General features: G+C 51.8%; 1 pseudogene; it reads right to left on the bottom strand.

Moving 5' to 3' along the window:
* Window positions 1-4,529: 4,529 nt before the first annotated feature.
* LOC136006775 (centrosome-associated protein CEP250-like) lies at window positions 4,530-24,736 on the bottom strand (annotated as a pseudogene).
* Window positions 24,737-24,780: the final 44 nt, after the last annotated feature.

The following is a 24,780-nucleotide window of genomic DNA, read 5'->3' as shown; positions in this document are numbered from 1 at the left end:
ACCAAGCACCTTGTTGTTTTTCCTGTGCCTTAGCACGCCTTCCAGGAGAATGTGCTCCAAGATTTTGCCAGGCACAGAGGTGACACTGACTGGTCTGTAATTCCCTGGGTCATCCATTTTCCCCTTCCTGAAAATGGGGGTTCTATTTCTTGGGATGGTGTGGGCAGAGCCTTTGCCAGTGAAGACCGAGGCAAAGAAGTCATTCAGAACCTCAGCCTTCTCCGAATCCAGGGTAGCCAGGTCTCCCGATAGCTTCTGGAGGGGGCCTGCATTGTCCCTAGTCTGTCTTTTACTCGATACGTCCCTACAGGAATCCCTTCCTGTTCTCTTTAACATCCCCGGTGAAGTTTAATTCTAACTGGGCCTTAGCTTTCCTAATCTGGTCCCTAGCTTCCCGGACAGCAGCCCTGTATTCTTCCCAGGCCTCCTGGTCTTGCTTCCACCTTTTATAAGCCTCTTTTTTCCTCCTGATTTTCCTCAGCAGCTCCTTATCCACCCAAGGAGGTCTCCTGGCCCTCCCGCTGCACTTCCTTCTGGCTGGGATGCAACACTCCTGAGCATGCAGTAGGAGATCCTTGAATATCAACCAACATTCTTGGGCCCCCCTGCCCTCCAGGGCTATATCCCATGGAACCTTCCTAAGCAGGTTCCTGAAGAGGCCAAAGTCTGCTCTCTCGAAGTCGAGGGCAGTGAGCTTGCTGCACGCTCTTCGCACTGTCCAGAGGATCTCCAATTGGACCATCTCATGACCGCTGCAACCAAGGCTGCCCCGGAGCGACTTCAAGGTGCGGAGCTGCTGCAGACCCCTCCTGAAGGAGGCGGGCCTGGACACACGCTGCCGGCACCACGTCTTGTGCTGCCCTCGCAGCCTTCCATGCGCGTGGGGCGCAGGTTCTCGCACGGGCTCAGCCGTGATGGGCACGGCTGGAGGACGTCATGGGCAGGGCTGAATCCCAACCCCATGGACACATCCCAACTGCAGCACATGGGCATTGCTCAGGTCGCTCACTGAGTGCTTGTGGGACAGGGAAGGAGCACAGGAGACGAGCCTGGCCCTGTGGAGCTGGCCAGGGCAGCCCTCACCCACTTTATTGATTATTTAAGCACCAAAGTGTGTCTCTCTCGTCTCAGGGGGTCACGTAACCATTGCCCAATGTCCCCCATGAAGCTGCAGCCCCTTCAGGGCTCGTCCCCATCCCCTGCTCGCAGCAGTTCTGGAACTCTGGGGTGATGTCACAGCCCGCGTTACAGGGGCAACTGCCCGTGCCCAGACACCAGCACAGACCTTCACCCCTGAACCCGCTCTGTACCCCTGCTCCCACCTGCGTGCTCCGAGACCTTCTGCCCTGTTCCTGCCCTGCGCTTCTGCCCTGCTTCCATCCCTGTCTGCTTCTTCCCATTCCTACTGCCCTCTTCCTTGCCCCTCGCACCCGAGTTTAGTACCTGACATGCAGCCCCAGAAGTGCACCCGCGTCCTGCTGGTGGCCGCGCTCAGCCCTTGCAGAGGCGAGGACGCCAAGGGCTGCCTCCACAGAGTAAGGAGCCGGTGGGTGCCGAGGCAGGCGCGGGGCCGGGTCTGTGCCCTGGCCCCGCAGGCAGGGAGCACGGCCGCTCACCCCTGCCCTCTCTGCTCTGGCAGGTCCTGAAGCCGCTACCGCCCCGCAAGGCGCTGAAGAAAAGCAGGCAGAGGATCCTCCGGCTGCACGCGCCAGCCTGTCAGAGCTGGTGGGTGCCGCTGCACAAGGAGCCCCCGGCCTCCCGTCAGCTCCTGCTGGGGACGTGCCTGGGGCCCCAGTGCCCCACGGCTCTGCCCGGGCAGCGAGACGGGACCGGGCTACCCAGAGCCCTGTCCCACAGCTGCGCTCCGCTGCTCTGGGCAGCGCCAATGCACTCTTCTGCTCGGCTTTTGCCTTAGGCTGTTCCAACACATGCGGGAGCTGGAGGAAGAGGCCACCAGCAGGACCCGAGTGGGGCTGCGTGAAGAACCGATGGAGGTGGACGGGGAGGTGGAAGAAGCGATGGAGGTGGACGGGGAGGTGGAAGAAGCAATGGAGGTGGACGGGGAGGTGGAAGAACCGATGGAGGTGGACGGGGAGGTGGAGGAGGATGACGCGATGGACACCAACTGATGAGTGGTAAGGCAGCACGTGCTCCCCATCCGCTGCTACAAACACAGTGACCATCAGTAGCCTCACTGAAATGACCTTGTGCTGCTTGTTTCCAGGGCTGGTCGACGGGGAAGTTTGCTGTGTGTTTCAAGTTTTCGTTAGAAGAGTTCCAGTTTTCCTTTAAGATTGTTGGTTTTTAAAGAAGATTGTTCGTTTTTCGTTAGGAGTTGTAGGTTTAGGTAGAATAGGTGTAGTTTTAAGAAGAAGAGTTGAACTTTTAGGTAGAATAGTTGTAGGTTTAGATAGCGTAGGTGTAGGTTTAAGAAGAAGCGTACTTTTAGGTAGAATAGTTATAGGTTTAGGTAGAGTAGGTGTAGTTTTAAGAAGCTTTGTACTTTTAGGTAGAATAGTTGTAGGTTTAGGTAGAAGAGTTGTATTTCTGAGAAGAACGGTTGTTCTTTGCTGTTTATTTTGTTCATTTTTTGTTGTTTTGTAAATACATTTCTTGACGTTCTTCTGACCCAGTCTCTCTTTGTAGTCACTGCGATCACACGTGGCTTTGGCAGACAAGTGGTTTCCACTCGCTCTGAGCTCCCAGGGCTGGAGGGGCCATGGCGGCTGGCGCTGGGTGCTGGGGCACCCCAACTGCCCTCACGTGGGCTCCCTGCCCTGGCAGAGCGGCTCTTTCAGGCTCTCTGCAGCTGTGGGCAGGGGTGGGCACGGGCGAGGGACCAAAGCTCTGGGCGCTCAGCCCGACCCCTCGCTGGCTGCAGGGCACCTGGTCTGGTGCTGCCGTCGGGCACAGCCTGCGCCGGCGATGACCAAGGCTTCTCGGGCGGCTCCTCAAGCTGGGGGAAACACGGCCACGTACAAGGAATCCCTCATGGAATCACAGAATCACAGCGTGCCCGGGCTCGGGTCACTGCAAGGAGCAGCCTGCACTCGGTATCCTGTTGGATGCTGCTGCCCAAACCAAGCCTTTTACCTCCTTCTGTCCCTTCCTTCCAGCGAGTTCCTTGGTCTCCATCCCACAGGGTGGGAAGAGGGTCTAGGGCCGGAGCTGGTTTGGGATACCAGATGTTGGCGGCTGCAGCTGGAGCCGGAGCTCTCATGTGGGACCCTGCAAGCGGGCAGAGAGGGGGAGCTGCCAGCAGGAGAATGGCAGCGGGCTGCAGGGGGAGCTGCTGCGTGCATGAGGTGTGTGTGCAAATGCAGATGGGGACACGCGAGTTACAATCATAGAATAGAATCATAGAAGAGTTAGTTCCAACCCCCTGCCATGGGCAGGGACACCTCACGCAAAACCCTGCCACACAAGGCTCTGTCCAACCTGGTCTTGAACACTGCCAGGGAAGGAGCATTCACAACTTCCCTGGGCAACCCATTCCAGTGCCTCACCACCCTCACAGTAAAGAGCTGCTTCCTTATACCCAATCAAATCTTCCCCTGTTTAAGTTTTAACCCATTACGCCTTCTCCTATCACTACAGTCCCTAGGGAAGAGTCCCGCCCCAGCATCCCTATAGGCCCCCTTCAAATGCCGGAAGGCTGCCCTGAGGTCTCCACGCTCCTTCAGGGCAAACATACATACCTCAGACTATGTTTCATGCAAAAACCACTGCATCTTCCAGAACTGCCACCTTGCAAACTAAAATCCCATCAGAATCTATTCCCATGCTGGAAAGTTTCAGGAGAGGTTGAGCAAAAGCAACTGCTCAGAACACCCAGTCTGAACCTCGCCCAGCGTAACTCGAGGCTGTTTCCTCTTGTCCTAGCACTTGCTGCCTGGGAGAAGACACCTAGCCCACCTCACTACAATCTCCTTTCAGGCAGTTGTAGGGAGCGAGGTCTTCCCTGAGCCTCCCTTTCTCCACACTAAACAACCTCACTTCCCTCAGCTGCTCCTCATCACACTTGTGCTCCAAACCCTTTATCAGCTTTGCTGCTCTTCTCCGGACACACTCCAGCATTTTAGTGTCTCCCTTGTAGTGAGGGGCCAAGAACTTACATGGCATTCGATGTGCAGGCTCACCAGGGCCCAGTGCAGAGGGCCGGATGATCACGTCCCTCATCCTGCTGGCCACGCTACTTCTGAAAACAGGCTAGGATGCTCCTGGCCTTCTTGGCTACCTGGGCACAAGCCGGCTCATGTTCAGTTGGCTCTTGAGCAGCATCCCTCCCAGGTCCTTCTTCCCAGGCAGCTTGCCAGCCACAAAGCTGCGTGTATGTCTTAAAATACAATTTCAACAGTTTCAAGATGTCATGCCCATTCTTAGCAGTACAAACCAGCAGGCATCGACTCGCAGCTTTGTCCTGCTCTCTAGGCTCAAAGAAATGGAGTTTTGAAAGCAGCAGATTTCACAACAAAAGCAGAAACAGAAACATGCAGCCCTGGCTTTTGCTTCAGAAAGAGGACTCAGAGCTACACGGTTTGTTTCTTTCGACACGTATGAGAGTAGGAGCCCCACTCAGATTCATGGACAACACAATCATCTCCTTGCAGCTTATCAAGAGCCAAAAAAGAGGTCAACACAGACAGGTGGATTAAAAGAATCCACAGAAGCAGAGGACAACACGGAGAACTGCGGGACAGCTCTGCAAGCCACCAATTTGTTTCCAACAAGAAGGAACCAAAAGCCTTGTGATCTCCAGCACTGCCAAGGGTCTCCTTGACAAAACCACTATAGAATCCAACAGATACAGCTACACTGAGCCAAGCAGTCAAAAGCCCACGCAGGCAGCAACAGGTTTTTGGTCTCACCTGACTGAGTTTCTCTTGGGTTTCTGCTTTCTCCTTTGCCAGGGTCCTCAGCTCTACCCGCAGCCCCTCCTGTTGCTCCTCTGCTTTCTTCAGCAATTGCTCCAGATGGGCTTTCTCTGTGCTGAGCTCTTCATTTGCTCTCCCACACAAGCTCAGCTTATCCTGGCCAGAGATCTTTGCTCTCTTCATCTCATCCACCTTCACTGACAGAGCTTCATTCTCTTGCTCCAGCTGCAATCACAGAAGCACAGAGGAAATAAAGTACAACAACATTTGCTCCATAGGAGGTTTGGCTTGAACAGACACAGGAACATTTCCATATTCTGTCGGTCACACTGTTGAAAGGCAAGAAGCCTGAGAAGCAGCAGCAACTAGAGACAAACTCCTGGCAAGATCTTGGGCAACTCTGCTCACCTGCAGCACAAGCTGGTTCAACTGCACTTTATCCAATGCAAGAGCTTCATTGATACTGCTCATCTTCACCGCTGCAACACGTAGATCAGCTGTTTCAGCACTCAGCTTATTCTGAGCCCCTGTCAACTCTGCCACTGACTGCTCTGCCTGAAGGGACAAAAGAACATGACAACAAAGGCAGGAAAATCCCCGACTTCCAGCAGCAGCTCCAGATTACCTTTTATGTCTCTGATGTACTCCCAGTTCAGCACTCCCGTTAAGCACTACCCCAGAGAGCCCGTATGGTGTGATCACCATTTTCCAAGGGGGAGGACAACATTTTCCCTGTCTTCTACTGCCAGAAGCAGCATCTGTGATGGTTTTGCTATCACAATTCCCTCTCCCACAAGTGCTACCTAAGAATAAGGTGATCATACCTTCCCTAGTGCCATGGTAAGCTCATGTTTCTCCTGCTTCAGCAGATCCCTCTGAAGGTGCAATTCCTCCAGCGTCTCTCTTGCAATTAACAACTCACTCTGTAATGATGAATTTTTTCCTTCAAGCGCAGCTAAGTCCTTCAGTCTATGAGAAGGGGAAAGACAAGTTTTTAATGTAAAATACCTTCTCATTTCCAAAACCCAGATATGTACCATGCCCAGGACATGGCAGTATGAATGACTCCTAACAGATCTCCTTGTACACCTAAGGAATGCTGGAATTTCCTGACTAGAGCTGCATCACTCTTTGTCACTGATGGAGATGAAACATTTGCCATGGAGAAAGTAAAACAAGCTTCCAGAAATCACAGAACATTTCCAAACAGTTCAGTTCAACTGAACAGCTTCCTGCCTGTTCGCTCTTGCTCTGCTTTTTGACGTATTGGCTCCAAGACTTCCCAAAGTTCTTCTTCGGGTGAGACAGGCTTTTTAAGTCAGATTCGTAGTCCCACAATTACTCTTGCCCTCCACAGTGAAAGAGCCTGGAATCTATGTGGCAAAGAGGTGTGTGTGAATTCCCAATCCAATAATCATAGGGTCACATCCATTCAGGCTGGCAGGGACTCCAGGAGGCCTCTAGCCCAAGCGTGAGCTCAAAACAGCTGGGCTCAGCTAGGGGATCAGTCCAGGTTGCTCAGGCTTTATCTTTATCCAGTCTGGTCTTCCAAATTTCCAGGCATGGAATCTGCACAACCTCTCTAAGCAACCTGTTCTGCTGCATGACTGCCTTCATGGTTCCAGCTTTTGTTCTCCTTAAATCCAGCTTGAACCTCTCTTGTCCCAGCTTGTGCCTGTCACCAACTCCCCAGGTCAGGTCCGGAATGATGCTTTTCAAGGGTCATAAAGGAAGCACAAGGAGTCAGCCAGACCTGCCCACGTGCTCCCTTCCCATTTCTGTGCTACAAATGATGAGCATGCAAAATTTCTTATCTTTATGTGGGCTGCCTAAAGCCCAGCAGTGCCCACCCCTGCCCAGAGAAAGCTTTAACACTCACAGGAGCTCCTTGTCATGATGTGCTCTCTCCAGTGCCTGCTGCTGCTCCACCTTTTCCCCCTGGGCTGCATCTTCCTTCAGCTGCAATTCAGTGTTACTCTGACGCAGACGTGAGGCTTCTTGCTCTCTTACTTCAAGCTGTTGCTGTAACTCTTCCCTGCTTTTCTCGAGGTTTGCAGAGTCACTGCAGAGACAAGGCTCAGTTAGAATGAAGTGGTCTGAAAGTCACAGATCCCATTTTCATCATTCCAGGATGGAATTGTAGGGAGCACGGTGAGGAGCAACTTGCTCTTCCCCTCACAAGGTAACTGAAGAGGGAAAGAGAAAGGCAGGCTTTTGCTTTCATTCAGTGGCTAGGAAAGGGCATCCAAAGAAGAGGAACTCAGAGAAGCAGCACGTCAAGAGGGAGGCATACACACAGGAGGGCAGGCAAGTTCTTTGCCCATAGCACCTCCGAACTCCCCAAACCGGAAGCAGATTGCCTCTAGAACACAGGAGGAGGAGCAAACACTCACTTTCTGAGTGCTTCTGCCAGAGACTGGACGTGCTGCTGGGGGCTGCTGGACGTCTTGCATTGCTCCTCCAGTTGTTCAGTCCTTTGCTGCAGCCTCCTGCACTTCCCTTCCCGCTCTCTGTGCACTTCCCTTCCTGCTCTCTGTGCTGGTGCCGCAGGTCACTGGTAGCGTCCTGCCTGGCAGAAAGCTCTTCTTTTAGGGCCTGCAAGGGATGGGCAGGGAAAGAGCACAAACAAGCAATAAAGAACAGGGAAGACGGCTCCAGACAGATGAGAGAAGCAGCAAGAAGAGAGACAGCTCACCTGAAGGCAAAAATCTATGATAAGGTTTGGAGACCAAGGAGAGAAAAGCAGAAGAGCACAGAGGTGGTGGGACTGGAAAGACAGTACAGGACCAAGAGTGGGAAGGCTAGAAAGAAACCAGCTAAACTGGCTAAGCAAAGGAAAAGGTTTCAAGCTAACTGAGGCATTAGCAGTTGAACCTGTGGCCAGCAGTGAAGACAAGCAGAAAGTCTCACCCGTGCTGCCCCTTGCCTCCTTGACAGTGCTTCCTGCACTAACACAAAGGCATGCTCTGCATCAGCGAAGCTCAGAGAAGAGACGATGTTGCTAGACTCGATGTGCTGGGAACTGTCAGTGGAGGCAATGCTGACCATGCTGTCACTGTCATCTAACACCACCTGAAAGCCCACATCAAGCCGTTATTCTTTTTCATTCTACTTGCTTTTCCTTTTCTAATTCTCTTCCCCCCCCCACTTCCTCACAGAGCCATTAGAAACTCAGTTCTCTCATTCCCTCAGTCCACAAAGAAGTTTTGCCCCTGTGGCTACAAACACACCAGGGACTTCTGAATACAGCTACAATAAACTAGAAGAGCCAAGTGTGAAGTGGCTGGAGGCTGCCTGAACATCCACTTTCTTGATGCTTTCAAGAATGATTTTGCTCTCCTTCTGTTTCTTAGAGCCACAAGCACCAGATGCACACTGGAAATACCAAGGAAAGGAAACATTAATGCTGCCCAGGGAAGAAGGAAGCTGATGAACGCTAGAAAACAGCAGTGAAAAAGCTAATGTTTAGAATTACTCAGAGCAGTAGCACAAAAGGATAAATACAACTGTGCAAGGGGAACAAACTGACTTTGTGAGAGGCTACGTAAGAGATCTGATATTAAACCCCCCTTCACAGAGGGAAGTTTAGGACTGAGTTAAGGTTACCCCTAAACAGTTAGATCAATTGCAAATCTGGGGAGATAATAATGGTCAATGAACGTAGAGCGAAGGAGCAGAGCTGGCCAGTGCATCAATTGAGTCAGTGACCTTTTATAAAAGTCTGAGGAACAGCAGAGTCATTGCTCAAGGAAGATGGGGGAAGCATCCAAGAAAAACTGCAATACAAATGTCAAGTAGAGAACTCAGAAAGCACAGTCCAAGAGAGACTTTAGCAGGACGGTGAAGGCAAAGGTACTGAAACTTCCAGCCAACACAGCCTGAAGTGTCACAGGACAACCTGGGAGATCTAAACAGGTTTTATGTCAGAAAAGTTGTATAAAAACGAAACAGTCAGTAGCAGTTAACACAGTTTACAACACAGACCTAGCCCCTGGGCTTCTCTGTTGCCTTCCTCAAGTACTTTCAAATCAAATTCACAGGAATCTCCAGAGCGGCCCTGCAGAGAAGGACCTGGGGGTGCTGGTGGATGAGAAAATGAACATGAGCCGGTGGCAGTGTGCGCTCACAGCCCAGAAAGCCAACCGTATCCTGGGCTGCATCAAAAGGAGTGTGACCAGCAGGTCCAAAGAGGTGATCCTGCCCCTCTACTCTGCTCTTGTGAGACCTCACCTGGAGCATTGGGTGCAGTTCTGGTGTCCTCAACATAAAAAGGACATGGAACTGCTGGAACAAGTCCGGAGGAGGGCCACGAGGATGATCATGGGACTGGAGCACCTCCCGCATGAAGACAGACTGAGGAAGTTGGGGCTGTTCAGCCTGGAGAAGAGAAGGCTGCGTGGAGACCACAGAGCAGCCTTCCAGTACCTGATGGGGACCTATAGGGATGCTGGGGAGGGACTCTTCGTCAGGGACTGTAGTGACAGGACAAGGGCTAACGGCTTAAAGCTTAAACAGGGGAAGTTTAAATTGGATATAAGGAGGAAATTCTTTCCTGTTAGGGTGGTGAGACACTGGAATCGGTTGTCCAGGGAGGTTGTGAGTGCTCTATCCCTGGCGGTGTTCAAGGCCAGGTTGGATGAAGCCTTGTGTGGGATGGTTTAGTGTGAGGTGTCCCTGTCCACGGCAGGGGGGTTGGAACTAGATGATCTTGAGGTCCTTTCCAGCCCTAAGTATTCTATGATTCTATGATTCTGTATTTCCTACTCCCTCGACAATGACTTTGTTTTCAGACAGAGGAAGTAAACGTGCTTCCTAGGGTTAGCTAAGAGCTCTCTGTGATAGCAAATTCATTTGCTTCGAGTATTCATAGTTGCAGATTTCCATCTACAATTTCGCTTCCCCCTTCCTCTTCAACTTTGATGATGCCAACAGTTTGTGTCTTGCCTCCCCTTTGTGCTGTCTGGTCGCTGGATGCACCACCTTTCTCTGGCATTGTCACTTACTGAACCACAGAGTCATTTAGGCTGGAAAAGGACCTTTAGAGGTCACCTGGAATAACCCCCCTGCTCAAAACAGAGCCATTCAGCACACAAAGCTACAAATGCACCATAGACAGAGACTGAGGACCTGTCTCCCTTTGAAGCGGCTCCCCCAGCTGCTTCCCTTGGGAAGACCAGGCCATACCCATGGCTAGGTTTTCCCTCACTTCCAGGAGCATTCAGGATACCAAGTATGAGGGAACACTCCTTTCACACACCTTTGATGCTCCTCTTCCAACTCAAGCAGTGCTTTCTCCAGGCTCGGGTCATCTTCTTCACACCGGCCTGCAACGGATCCCTTTAGAAGAAAGGAAATATCAAATGTTTAGTTACATTCCTGCGTTCCCTTCACTACTGTAAGCACCCACCACTTTCCTCTCCATTTGTTTGGTATCCCAGCAGCTAGTGGCTTCTTCCAGGCATCCCAGTGCCATGACTATGGAGAGGAAGGCAGTTACTCAGTGAGTAGCTCTCCTCAGTCTCCCGTGGTTGCACTCTCACAGCTAGGTAACCTCAGCTCCTGACCGGGAGTGCTCACGTAAGACCTGGAGCCTGGGAATACTCTCCTACCCTTCATTTCCCAGGTTTACTTTAGCTGTGAAGCACACAGCAAGCACAGAGACAGCTCTCTAAGTTGAATGCCAGCACTCTCACCTTCCAAAATGCTATGCTTAACCAGTTCTTTCTCGGAGACAGCCAGAGAACGAATGCAAGAGGCAGTGCAGCCTGAACCTAAAATCCTTCTTGACAGGGTTTTCTGGACTGGCATTTCCAAGACTGCTGCCTGCTCTAAGAATGGCAACTAAACGAAACACCAATGGGCAAACTCAGAGTGCTTCTTCAAACCAGTCTTGTTTTCCCCCGTCATTGCTTTGGGCAGCTTTCTGCCTGCATTAACAAATGCTACATGCACTACCTTTAGTTGGCAACCTACACACTCACCCCTCCTGCTTCCAGCTGCTGCTCCAATTCTTGACCCCGACTCCGGTACTTGAGGACCTGGATGGATACATGGAACGAAGGTGAGCAAATGCAGGCTGTAACTCGGCTCCTCCTGCACTAGCTTTTCTCTTAAGTCTTTACAGCCCAAGCACGGTACATTTCACAGTGCCGCGGATACGGCCAACAAGCCACGATATAGGGAAGCTTCACTTGATCTCGCAGTAAAGGCATTGAGACAGGGCTTCTTTCCCACACAGTGCTTCCTGCTGACCCTACTAACCCTGCCAACCCTGCCAGGGTTAGAACTGTGGGGTGCTAACAGAACCCCAGCCTGCTGTGGGTTGGAGGGGACCTTCAAGATCACCCAGTTCCAACCCCCTGCCACGGGCAGGAAAAGCTTCCACTGGAGCAGCTTGCTCCAAGCCCCTGCCTCCAACCTGGCCTTGAGCACTGCCAGGGATGGGGCAGCCACAGCTTCTCTGGGCACCCTGTGCCAGCGCCTCAGCACCCCCACAGGGAAGAGCTCCTGCATTAGATGTAACCTAAATATCCCCTGTTTAAGTTTTAACCCATTGCCCCTTGTCTTGTTGCTACAGTCCCTCATGAAGAGCTGCTCTCCGGCAAACTTCTTGTAGGCCCCCTTCAGGTACTGGAAGGCTGCTCTGAGGTCTCCACACAGCTTCTCTTTAGGCTGAACAGCCCCAGTGTTCTCAGCCTGCATTTGTAATGGGAGGTGCTCTAGCAAAGGCCAAAGGGCCCCAGAGGACGAGGGCAACTCCCTCAGACCTGTGTCTCATCAGCAAGAAGTTGGCAATGACACTAACTTTAAAGGTGTGCTGGAGTGGACTGCCTTCATGATAATGCTAAAAATGACACCCCATTGAGATAAGAGACCCCTGCCCAAAGAGACCCTTGCTCACAAACCAAGTGTAGTAAAATAAATCCATGTTGTGTCTCTAAATAGAGAAGGTAAGACCTAATGACTGTGAAATGCTGACCAAACACGGTACTATGCAATCACTTCTGGGTATAAATCGAATGAAGAAGCCGGCGTGGGGTGTGCTCCGCTGGTGGAAATAAAACACTGAGCACCCTGTGCAGAATCACGGAATAGTTAGGGTTGGAAAGGACCTTACCATCATCCAGTTCCACCCCCCTGCCATGGGCAGGGACACCTAACACGAAACAGAATCACAGAATCACAGAATCCCAAGGGTTGGAAGGGACCTCAAAAGATCATCTAGTCCAACCCCCCCACAAGAGCAGGGTAACCTACAGTACATCACACAGGAACTTGTCCAGGCGGGCCTTGAATATCTCCAGTGTAGGAGACTCCACAACCCCCCTGGGCAACCTGTTCCAGTGCTCTGTCACTCTTACAGTAAAGAAGTTCTTCCTGATGTTAACGTGGAACTTCCTATGTTCCAGTTTACACCCAAGGCTCTTTCCAGCCTGGCCTTGAACACCGCCAGGGAGGGAGCATTCACAGCTTCCCTGGGCAACCCCTTCCAGTGCCTCACCACCCTCACAGTAAAGAGCTTCTTCCTTAGATCCAATCTAAACTTCCCCTGTTTAAGTTTTAACCCATTACGCCTTCTCCTATCACGGCTGGCCTTCTGGGCTGTGAGCACACACTGCAGGCAGCTCATGCTCATCTTCTCATCCACCAACACCCCCAAGTCCTTCTCCGCAGGGCCGCTCTGAATCTCTTCTTTGCCCAACCTGTAGCTGTGTCTGGGGTTGCTCTGACCCGGGTGTAGAACCTTGCGCTTGGCATGCTTAAACTGCATGAGGCTGGCATCAGCACACCTCACAAGCGTGTCGATTTCCCTCTGGATGACATTCCTTCCCTCCAGCATATCAACCGAACCACACAGCTCGGTGTCATCGGCAAACTTGCTGAGCGTGCACTCAATCCCACTGTCCATGTCAGCGACAAAGATGTTAAACAAGACCTGTGCCAGCACCGATCCCTGAGGGACACCACTCCTTACGGGTCTTCAGCCGGCCATTGAGCCATTCACCACAACTCTTTGTGTGCGGCCATCCAGCCAGCTCTTTATCCACTGACTGGTCCATCCATCAGACTGATGTCTCTCCAATTTAGAGACAAGGATGTCGTGCGGGACAGTGTGGAACGCTTTGCACAAGTCCAGGCGGATGACATCAACTGCTCTACCCCTGTCCATCAGCTCCGTAGCCCCATCATAGAAGGCCACCAAACGGCCAGGCAGGATTTCCCCTTAGTGAAGCCTTGCTGGCTGTCACCAAGCACCTTGTTGTTTTTCCTGTGCCTTAGCACGCCTTCCAGGAGAATGTGCTCCAAGATTTTGCCAGGCACAGAGGTGACACTGACTGGTCTGTAATTCCCTGGGTCATCCATTTTCCCCTTCCTGAAAATGGGGGTTCTATTTCTTGGGATGGTGTGGGCAGAGCCTTTGCCAGTGAAGACCGAGGCAAAGAAGTCATTCAGAACCTCAGCCTTCTCCAAATCCAGGGTAGCCAGGTCTCCCGATAGCTTCTGGAGGGGGCCTGCATTGTCCCTAGTCTGTCTTTTACTCGATACGTCCCTACAGGAATCCCTTCCTGTTCTCTTTAACATCCCCGGTGAAGTTTAATTCTAACTGGGCCTTAGCTTTCCTAATCTGGTCCCTAGCTTCCCGGACAGCAGCCCTGTATTCTTCCCAGGCCTCCTGGTCTTGCTTCCACCTTTTATAAGCCTCTTTTTTCCTCCTGATTTTCCTCAGCAGCTCCTTATCCACCCAAGGAGGTCTCCTGGCCCTCCCGCTGCACTTCCTTCTGGCTGGGATGCAACACTCCTGAGCTTGCAGTAGGAGATCCTTGAATATCAACCAACATTCTTGGGCCCCCCTGCCCTCCAGGGCTATATCCCATGGAACCTTCCTAAGCAGGTTCCTGAAGAGGCCAAAGTCTGCTCTCTCGAAGTCGAGGGCAGTGAGCTTGCTGCACGCTCTTCGCACTGTCCAGAGGATCTCCAATTGGACCATCTCATGACCGCTGCAACCAAGGCTGCCCCGGAGCGACTTCAAGGTGCGGAGCTGCTGCAGACCCCTCCTGAAGGAGGCAGGCCTGGACACACGCTGCCGGCACCACGTCTTGTGCTGCCCTCGCAGCCTTCCATGCGCGTGGGGCGCAGGTTCTCGCACGGGCTCAGCCGTGATGGGCACGGCTGGAGGACGTCATGGGCAGGGCTGAATCCCAACCCCATGGACACATCCCAACTGCAGCACATGGGCATTGCTCAGGTCGCTCACTGAGTGCTTGTGGGACAGGGAAGGAGCACAGGAGACGAGCCTGGCCCTGTGGAGCTGGCCAGGGCAGCCCTCACCCACTTTATTGATTATTTAAGCACCAAAGTGTGTCTCTCTCGTCTCAGGGGGTCACGTAACCATTGCCCAATGTCCCCCATGAAGCTGCAGCCCCTTCAGGGCTCGTCCCCATCCCCTGCTCGCAGCAGTTCTGGAACTCTGGGGTGATGTCACAGCCCGCGTTACAGGGGCAACTGCCCGTGCCCAGACACCAGCACAGACCTTCACCCCTGAACCCGCTCTGTACCCCTGCTCCCACCTGCGTGCTCCGAGACCTTCTGCCCTGTTCCTGCCCTGCGCTTCTGCCCTGCTTCCATCCCTGTCTGCTTCTTCCCATTCCTACTGCCCTCTTCCTTGCCCCTCGCACCCGAGTTTTGTACCTGACATGCAGCCCCAGAAGTGCACCCGCGTCCTGCTGGTGGCCGCGCTCAGCCCTTGCGGAGGCGAGGACGCCAAGGGCTGCCTCCACAGAGTAAGGAGCCGGTGGGTGCCGAGGCAGGCGCGGGGCCGGGTCTGTGCCCTGGCCCCGCAGGCAGGGAGCACGGCCGCTCACCCCTGCCCTCTCTGCTCTGGCAGGTCCTGAAGCCGCTACCGCCCCGCAAGGCGCTGAAGAAAAGCAGGCAGAGGATCCTCCGGCTGCACGCGCCAGCCTGTCAGAGCTGGTGGGTGCCGCTGCACAAGGAGCCCCCGGCCTCCCGTCAGCTCCTGCTGGGGACGTGCCCGGGGCCCCAGTGCCCCACGGCTCTGCCCGGGCAGCGAGACGGGACCGGGCTACCCAGAGCCCTGTCCCACAGCTGCGCTCCGCTGCTCTGGGCAGCGCCAATGCACTCTTCTGCTCGGCTTTTGCCTTAGGCTGTTCCAACACATGCGGGAGCTGGAGGAAGAGGCCACCAGCAGGACCCAAGTGGGGCTGGGTGAAGAACCGATGGAGGTGGACGGGGAGGTGGAAGAAGCGATGGAGGTGGACGGGGAGGTGGAAGAAGCAATGGAGGTGGACGGGGAGGTGGAAGAACCGATGGAGGTGGACGGGGAGGTGGAGGAGGATGACGCGATGGACACCAACTGATGTGTTTGGGATTGCTCTGGCCCAGGTGTAGGGCCTTGCACTTGGCATGCTTAAACTGCATAAGGTTGGCATCAGCCCACCTCACAAGCGTGTCAAGTTCCCTCTGGATGACATTCCTTCCCTCCAGCGTATCAACCGAACCATACAGCTCGGTGTCATCGGCAAACTTGCTGAGGGTGCACTCAATCCCACTCTCCATGCCAGTGACAAAGATGTTAAACAAGACCTGTCAAAAATACCAACCCCTAAGGGACACCGCTCGTTACAGGGCTGCAGGCGAGCGATGGTCCTCTAAGCACCATCAACGTAGCTGCTGAGCAGCCATTAGCATCAAATTGTAAGTTTAGCACATCAGTCTGGTCAAATGAGCCCTTCCCTTTCCATGCCAAATCCTAAACACGTTGCCTAAGCTTGCCTAATAGGAGAGAACCAAATACCCATCCCCAGCTTTTGCACTTGAGTTAATTTTAACAGCAAGCTCCCTTCTTGGCTAAGCAGATTGTATGTTCATGGGGATACATATTTTCGTATATTTATGGGAAACATCATGAGAAACCTTTCTAGATGTTTTAGTTGACTGACAAACAATCATAGTGCCTACCTGGTGATGAAACCGGTCTGTGTCCCTCTCTGAAACCGCAGTCTGAAGGATGGCTATTTCTTTCCTCAAAGTCCCATTGGCCAATTCACATTTCCTAAGGGCAAGAGTGAGGGCTTGGGCCGTCTCCTTCTATTCAATTTCTCCACTTTCAGTCTGCTTCAAAATAGCAATCACACGCTCCATTTCTTCCCCCTTTGCCTTCCTTTCATCTTCCAGTTGCTGGGTTAGCTCTTTCTGCCTTTGCAAGGAATGGTCTCTCTCTTGGAGCACTCTCTTCTTCTCTGCTTCCACTTCCTCCCACTTTTGAAGTTTTTGGATTAGTTTCTTTAGGGTGTGCCCTTCATCTTTCCATTGCAAAACTGATGTGAATTGTTTTAGGAGTTCACTTTGCCTCTGAAGCTCTTGTTCTTTTCCTGGCAGAGTCTTCTCTAAATTCCTGATTCTGTCTTGCTGGGACTTTACCTCTTCATCCTTCTTTGTCAGAGTCTGCTGAACATGCTGGAGATCTTCCTGAAGAGCTCTTACTTCCTTTTCTAATTCTTTTTGCCCACCTTGAGCTTTGGTCTCTTGCTCCCTCTCAGACAAGACTTCTTCCAGGACCTTCTTGTGCTCTCGGCGATGTCTCACCGCCTCGTTGCTCTCAGTTAGCCTAACGTGGAGATTCTGCAAGGTCTTTAATTCCTCTTCTTGGTGCTGGAGTTTTTGCTTCAGAGCTTCATTGTCTTCATCCCTCTTCCTCACCACTTCCTCAAGCAGATTCACTTGCTTCTGGCATGACGTTAGTGCTATTTCCATGCTTTTGCCCTGAAGCTGTAACATGCTCATTTGCTCTGTCTGCTTGAGGAACTCCAAACGCTTCTCCTCCAACATCCCGCTCGTTTCTTCTAGATCCTGCTCTAGACGCTTGGCTTGCTTGCCTTCTAACTCCTTCTGCTCTTGAAGGTCCTGCACACGCTCCTGCAAAGACATTATCTCTTGATCTTTAGCTTCTAGAGAAGATTCAGCATGTTCTAGTTTTTGCAGTATGGCTTTAGCCTGCATTGCTGCCTCCTCCTTTTGCCGCTGAAGCTCAGAGACAGCCTCCTCCAGAGCCCCTATCCTTTCTTCTCTTTCTTTCAGAGCCAGTTCTATAGCTTGAAGATTTGTTTGCTCAGCTTCAAGTTTTGCCTCCTTTGCCCTGCCTGCCTCACACTGCTTTCTAAGGGATAAAATTTCTTATTCCTTTCCCTTCAGTGCCACTTCAAGATGCTGCAGAATTTTCTTCTGCTGTTCAGAGTCTTGTTCCTGGTTTTGGAAGGTCTCAATCACTTCCTTCTGAGATTCAATCATGAAATCCTTCTCTTTCAGTATTGCCTTAGTGTATTCTCAGTCTCTGTGTAAGACATTCATCTTTTCTTCTGTTTTTTCCTCATAGCTCCTCATTTGTTGCTTTTGGATGTCTATGAGTCTGTCCTTTTCTTTTAAGCTTTCTAAGGTCTGGTCCAGTTGGTCACGGAGAGTCCTCAACTGCATTTCCATGGTTTCTTCAGCTTCCTGGATTTGTTTTTGTTATGACTCAAGCTCTTGATCTTTCTTAGATAAAGAAAGTGCCATCTTTTCAACTTTACCATGAAGCTCTTGAAGTTGCCCCTCTTGCTGCTCCTTGTACTGCCGCAGGAGTCTTAACTGATCCCTTTGAGAATCACACTCACTCTCTCTGTCCCTGAGACCTGCCCTCAGGTGTTCAAGGCTTGCCTGCAGAGATTTCACTTGTTCTCTGTGCATTTCCAGTTCTTGGTTTTGCTGAGTCAGAGACACAAGCGCTGAGTTTTTCTCCTTCAAGTTTCCTTTCATATGATCAAGATCCAGAAGCAGATTTCTCACTTGTGATGCACCGTGTTGTTCTAGCATCTTTATTTTCCCTTCCCGGAATTTGATCTCCTGATCCCTCTCCTCCAGCTCTTTGCTCACCTTGCTGACAGCAGTCCTCTGCAATTCTAACTGCTTCTCCAGCTCCCGTATCTCTTCTTGCAGGGACCTGATCTCCAGGTCCCTCTCCTCCAGCTCCTTCCTCTTCTCAGTCCTCTGCAGTTCTCGCTGCTTCTCCAGCTCCTGCATCTGCTCTTGCTGGGACGTGATCTCCTGCTCTCTCTCCTGCAGCTCTTTGCCCATCTTTCTCATCTCAGTCCTCTGCAGTTCTCGCTGCTTCTCCAGCTCCTGCATCTGCTCTTGTTGGGACCTGATCTCCTGCTCTCTCTCCTCTACCTCTTTGCTCACCTTGTTGACAGCAGTCCTCTCCAGTTCTCGCTGCTTCTCCAGCTCCCGTATCTGCTCTTGCTGGGATCTGATCTCCCGGTCTCTCTCCTCCAGTTCTTTGCTCATCTTGCTGACGGCAATCCTTTGTTTTTCTTGCTGCTTCTCCAGCTCCTGTATATGTTCTTGCTGGGATGCCACCTTCTGTTTTTTCTCTGTTATGTCCTTAATAAACTGATCAAGAGTAGCTTTATGTACTTCTTCCTGGTTTTCCAGCATTCTCATCTGTTCCTGGTATAACTTCATTTCTCCCTCCGTCTCTGACAGGATGGCACTCATATGAGCGAGGGTCTCCTGCAAAGCTTTTATCTCCGATGTCTCTTTCTGGAGCATCGGGATTTTCTCCCGCTGGGTTTCCACTTCCCCATTTTTCATTTTTAAGATGGACAATGTGGCTTGAAGCTCTTGTTCCAGGCAGTGATTCATGTCTGTTGCTGTGTTTGCTCGAGCTTCAGAGGCTGACACTGATTCCTGAAGAAGTTTTCTCTTTAACTGCCTGCAGTCTGTCCCGTTTGTGCTGCAAACCAGGGAGAAAAAGGCTCAATAATTCCACTGCTATGCATTTGCTTTTCATATTGGATTTGACTCCTGCTCTAGTGGCAGTCACGGGCAGCCTGCTCTCTTCCTGCCTCTTGAGATGTTGTGCCACCCTATACATTGCATCTTTTCCAGCTGACTCAGCCAGCTCCATCTTCCTTTTTGCCCTTCCTTGAACCTAGCTCCAGTGTGTTCTTTTGGGGAGGAGCTGCCAGAACTGCAGCCAGGATTTAAAGTCCAGATTAATCACGATTTAGGCAGTGGCTCGATGACGCCACTCTATTAGGAAGAAAAAAAGAGAACACTTCATTACCCTTTTTATTATTTGTTTGAACCTCTACTGTGCAGAATTGTCATGGGGCCATCCTCTAGAACGCTACTGTCCTCTCTTGAAGGAGTAACAGTCAGATCAGTGTCTGTCATTCTGTGTTTGAAACCAGGTCTAGTTTTCCCCTTGCAGACATACATATTTAGCTGGATCAGCATTCTGGTTTCTCAAATTTGTCTCCTTTCTCCCCACTGTCTGCTCTCAGATGGGTAACACTGAACAGTTTTCTCTATTAGCAGACTTTGTCTTCTCACCCCTTTCCAGATCAGTACTTAGAAATCTACATCTGGATTTGGACACAATAACTGGACAAAGCATGAACTGTAAATAGAGACAAGTTTGAAAATTACTTTCACTAAAGCTTCAAGGCAAAATTCTTCAGAATTGAGGAAAAGAAGCACCCTGAATCATAACTGGGGTTTTATGTGACTGCAGCATCTTTTCCTACTTACTCAGAAGGATGCAACTGGAAAAGTTCAACTGAAAAAGTTGCTCTTTTAGAATTATTAACAGAAGGCCAACAAAATGTAAGAAATGGCCTTTCACAGCATCTGCCAGCCTCACCAGGGCATCCTTTCTTTGCTCCTCAGCACGCCCAAGTTTCCTTTCCAAAGATGCCACTTCTTGATGTAGAGTCATAGCCTCCTCCTTTAAAGCAGCGGCCTCTTCCTGCAGGACAGCTTGTAGAGAGTTCTTCTGGTGTTCTGCCATCTGTGTCTCTGCAAGCAGTAAAGGTGAAGGTGAAAGGGAAAGCAAGACCAAAGGACAGAGAAAATGTAGTATCTGTCTACCTGCGGTTTCCAGGCCCACAAGGACTTTCAAAGCAGACATAAATCAAGGAAAATTCAGTCAGAGAAAAGAGGAATTAAAGTGGCAAGGTTCGAAAGAATGTGAAAATGTGTTTGCTCTTCTGCTTTTCGAAAGGCCAGGGCTAAGAGCATGGCAGCACATCACCCACAGCATCAGATGCAGGTAGAACCGACACTGATGAAACAAGGAGAGAGACAGTAGATCAGAGTCAGATCTAGTGTCCTAAATGAAAAGGAAGAAGCAGCAAAAGTGAAGGCTGACTGTGACACGGTTAATTGACTGGGAAGGCTTAAGAGATGTTACAGAGGACAGACATCAATGTTGTACTTGAAGTGTACAAACTAAACTAACAGACAGGAACTTGTTGTGGTTTAAACCCAACCACAAACCTCGTACACTCACTCCCCCCGTTCTTGCCCTCCCCCTGCTCCTGGAGGGACGGAGAGGAGAATAGAAAAGAATGCAACTCCCACGGACTGATATAAGAACAGTTTAGTAACTAAGGTATAACACAAATCACAGAATCACAGAATCCCAAGGGTTGGAAGGGACCTCAAAAGATCATCTAGTCCAACCCCCCTGCAAGAGCAGGGTAACCTACAGTACATCACACAGGAACTTATCCAGGCGGGCCTTGAATATCTCCAGTGTAGGAGACTCCACAACCCCCTGGGCAACCTGTTCCAGTGCTCTGTCACTCTTACAGTAAAGAAGTTCTTCCTGATGTTAACGTGGAACTTCCTATGTTCCAGTTTACACCCATTGCCCCTTGTCCTATCACTGGATATCACTGAAAAAAGCCTAGCTCAATCATCCTGACACCTACCCTTTACATATTTGTAAACATTGATGAGGTCACCCCTCAGTCTCCTCTTCTCCAAGCTAAAGAGACCCAGCTCCCTCAGCCTCTCCTCATAAGGGAGATGTTCCACTCCCCTAATCATCTTTGTGGCTCTGCGCTGGACTCCTTCAAGCAATTCCCTGTCCTTCTTGAACAGAGGGGCCCAGAACTGGACGCAATATTCCAGATGCGGCCTCACCAAGGCTGAGTAGAGGGGGAGGAGAACCTCTCTTGACCTACTAACCACTCCCTTTCTAATGCACCCTAAGATGCCATTTGCCTTCTTGGCCACAAGAGCACATTGCTGGCTCATGGTCATCCTCCTATCCACCAGGACCCCCAGGTCCCTTTCTCGTTCACTACTTTCCAGCAGGTCAACCCCCAACCTGTACTGGTACATGGGGTTGTTCTTCCCCAGATGCAAGACTCTACACTTGCCCTTGTTAAATTTCATCAAGTTTCTCCCCGCCCAACTCTCCAGCCTGTCCAGGTCTCGCTGAATGGCAGCACAGTCCTCTGGTGTGTCAGCCACTCCTCCCAGTTTTGTGTCATCAGCAAACTTGCTGAGGGTGCACTCAGTTCCCTCATCCAGGTCATTGATGAAAATATTAAACAGCACCGGTCCCAGCACCGACCCCTGAGGAACTCCACTAGTCACAGACCTCCAGCTAGATTCTGCGCCATTGACCACAACTCTCTGCCTTCTTCCTTTCAACCAGTTCTCGATCCACCTCACTACTTGATCGTCAAGCCCACACTTCTTTAGCTTATCTATGAGGATGCTGTGGGAGACAGTATCAAATGCCTTACTGAAATCAAGAAAAACTACATCTACCGCTCTACCATCATCCCTCCACCTAGTCACTTCCTCATAGAAGGCTATAAGGTTGGTCATACATGACTTCCCCCTCATAAAACCTCGCCCGTTTCCCACGACTTACCAAAGATGATGGAAAGTGGCCTAGCAATGACCTCCGCCAGCTCCCTCAGCACCCGTGGGTGCATTCCATCCGGACCCATCGATTTACAGATGTCCAGATTGCATAGCTGATCCCTACAAATAAAAACAAATCACTACTGCTACCACCAATAATAATAATGCTAAAGGAAAATAACAAGAGGAAAGAATACAACACCTCAACACCAGCCGACCGATAACTTGCCCCACTCCCCCCAGCAGAGCACCAACCGATACCTCGTCCAACCCTGCAGTCCCAGCCCTTCCAGGGTAACTCCCCGTTACATCCTGGGCATGACGTGCTGTGGTATGGAATACCTCTTTGGTCAGTTTGGGTCAGGTGTCCTGTCTCTGCTTCCTCCCGGTCTCCCCTCCTCCCTGGCAGAGCATGAGGCTCACAAAGTTCTTGGCCAGACCAAACATTCGAGCAGCAACTGAAAACATGGGCGTTATCAGCACTGTTCCCAGGCCAAAAGATCAAAACACAGCACTGTACTAGCTCCTAAGAAGGAGAAAAATGACTGCTGCTGCTGAACCCAGGACATTATCCACCCCTCATTCCATACCATTCACGTCTTGCTCAGATCCCACATCTTCAATATGCCAACACTCTTACATATATATATATACAACTACATACACACAGAGAAAAAAAAATAATTTCTTAGTGCATGGACCTATAAAGCTGCTGAGTCCATCTGGTCCATGATGTCAGGCTCCATCTCTTGTAACAGTCTCTCGGAGCAGGAGAGGCTGTGTGCAGTGTTCACACTCGTGAATAACCTGGGCAATAGTGTCAATTGCTAAGTCCACCCCTCGATCATGAGTCCATCTCTATGTTGCATCTCTGCCCTGATGGCCTGAAGTGTCATGGGACCACCAGATTCAAAATAATTCACTGTTCTCCTCAGCAGTTTCTGCAGCTTGTTGCTGGGGACTCCATAGAGCTGCCTTCCACCTCCGACGCTCCCAAAGCACTGGAGTGGCCCAGTGGACCAGATACTCTTCGCTCATACCGTCCCACACACCCTGCCACTCATGACTGTCCAGCCTTGGGGAAGATCTCTTGGTCCTCCCATATTGTGGTCTAACCCCAGAGGAGAAGCAAACCTGACTCTGCTTAACTTCTGAGATGAGACAAAATGGTGGTAGGTAGAACACCCTCTGTGTGTGTGCCAACACGCTGATCCCCATCACAATCAGCAGGCAGGTCCCAAGGGTACCCACAGGCCATTCAAACCCTTCAGAACTCTCCAATGACGCTGCTATACTTGTCCGTGGGGCTGGTGTAGCTGCCGTGCTTGCCGCCTCTCCCACCACCAGCTTCTCTTTTCCTGGGTGCAGCTCTTCCTCCTCTGCCTTGCTGGGAAATGCTGCCTGGGCCCCTGCATCCTCCTGGGGCTCGGCGGACGGCTGCCGGGCGACGCTCTCGGCTGCCGCGGGGCTGGGCTCGTCCGCGGGGCTCGGCTCCTAGGCCGCCTCCTCCCGCTGCTCAGCAGCCGCCTCTTTCCCGGCCTCTGGCCCCGCTCCCGCCGCCGCCTGGTCCCCGGGGCCGCTCTCCCAGGCCGCTTCGGCCGCCGCCGGCTCCCGGGGCCGCTCCCCCTCAGCTCCCCGCAGCCTCACAAAGACAGAGGCGAGGACAAGGGCCAGGGCCGTGAAGAGCAGCGGGACGGCCGGGTACAAGTCCACGGCCACGTCCATCTCTCCCTGCTGCTGGAGCCCACCCGTATTACAAGTCATTGCCATAAAGCACAGTGAAACAAGAACCTTAGCCCAAGCCCCACACTTGATAAACACTATCACAGCAAATACTGGCTCTAAGTAATGTACTACATTCTGAAACTCTGAGAGCAAGAGAAACAACTTTGAGAGCCAATAAACCAGCATTGTGATGACTATTAATCCGATCATCTCTGTCATTATCTCAACCCTTCGCGCCCCACGTTGGGCGCCAAAAAAAGAACTGTCGTGGTTTAAACCAGTCCACACAGGTCGTCCACTCACTCCCCCCCTTCTTGGCCTCCCCCTGCTCCTGGAGGGACGGAGAGGATAATAGAAAAGAATGCAACTCCCATGGGTTGAGATAAGAACAGTTTAGTGACTAAGGTACAACACAAATCACTACTGCTACCATCAATAATAATAATGATAAAGGAAATAACAAGAGAAAAGAATACAACACCTCAGCACCAGCTGACTGATAACTCGCCCCACTCCCCCCAGCAGAGCACCGACCGATACCTCCTCCAACCCTGCAGTCCCCTAGCCCTTCCAGGTAACTCCGCGCTACATCCTGGCCATGACGTGCTGCAGTATGGAATACCTCTTCGGTCAGTTTGGGTCAGGTGTCCTGTCTCTGCTTCCTCCCGGTCTCCCCTCCTCCCTGGCAGAGCATGAGGCTCACAAAGTCCTTGGCCGGACCAAACATTCGAGCAGCAACTGAAAACATGGGCGTTATCAGCACTGTTCCCAGGCCAAAAGATCAAAACACAGCACTGTACTAGCTCCTAAGAAGGAGAAAAATGACTGCTGCTGCTGAACCCAGGACATTATCCACCCCTTGGATAATGTCTGACTGTAAAGTACGATCTGCATTTGGCTGCAGAAGAGCTCTCAGCACTGAGTCAGGCCCAGGAGCAGGTGCAGACATTTGTGCAGAACATCCTGTCTCTGCTGCTGGCCTGGCCAGAGGCCTCTGGAGACTGCTGAGGGCAGGTCAGGCCTGGAGAACAGCCAGGATCAAGGGCAGCAGCGCCACCTCCTCTGAAGGAAGCCCAAGGGCTGAGGCTCTGCAGTCTCTCCTTTCCCCTGCACCACCCTTGGCTTTCAGCCCCACAGCAGAGCCCTTCTGCAGCCGCTTCTCAGCTCTTGTCATTCGCTGGTAGCTTCCAAAGGCACTTGTGCCTCTGCCGGAGCCAGAGCGATGGCCCAGCCCGTGCTGCGGTGTGTGCGGCGCTCTGATGGCACCATCAAGGGAGTGCAGGGCTCGGCAGCGCTGGCAGGAGCAGAGCTGTGGGGCCTGACCCTGCTCCTGGGGCAGAGGTGGCTGAGCTCCAGCACTTGGGGTTTTGGGCAGGAACCTTCGGCTCCGCCTTCCCCTCAGCCTGCACGGCCGCCATGACACCGGGCGGCGCCGCCGGATGACGTCGGAACTGGCGGACGG

The sequence above is a fragment of the Lathamus discolor genome, unplaced genomic scaffold, assembly GCF_037157495.1.
Source record: "Lathamus discolor isolate bLatDis1 unplaced genomic scaffold, bLatDis1.hap1 Scaffold_69, whole genome shotgun sequence".
NCBI classification, from domain to species: domain Eukaryota; kingdom Metazoa; phylum Chordata; class Aves; order Psittaciformes; family Psittacidae; genus Lathamus; species Lathamus discolor.
This window is presented reverse-complemented; position numbering and strand designations above follow the sequence as displayed.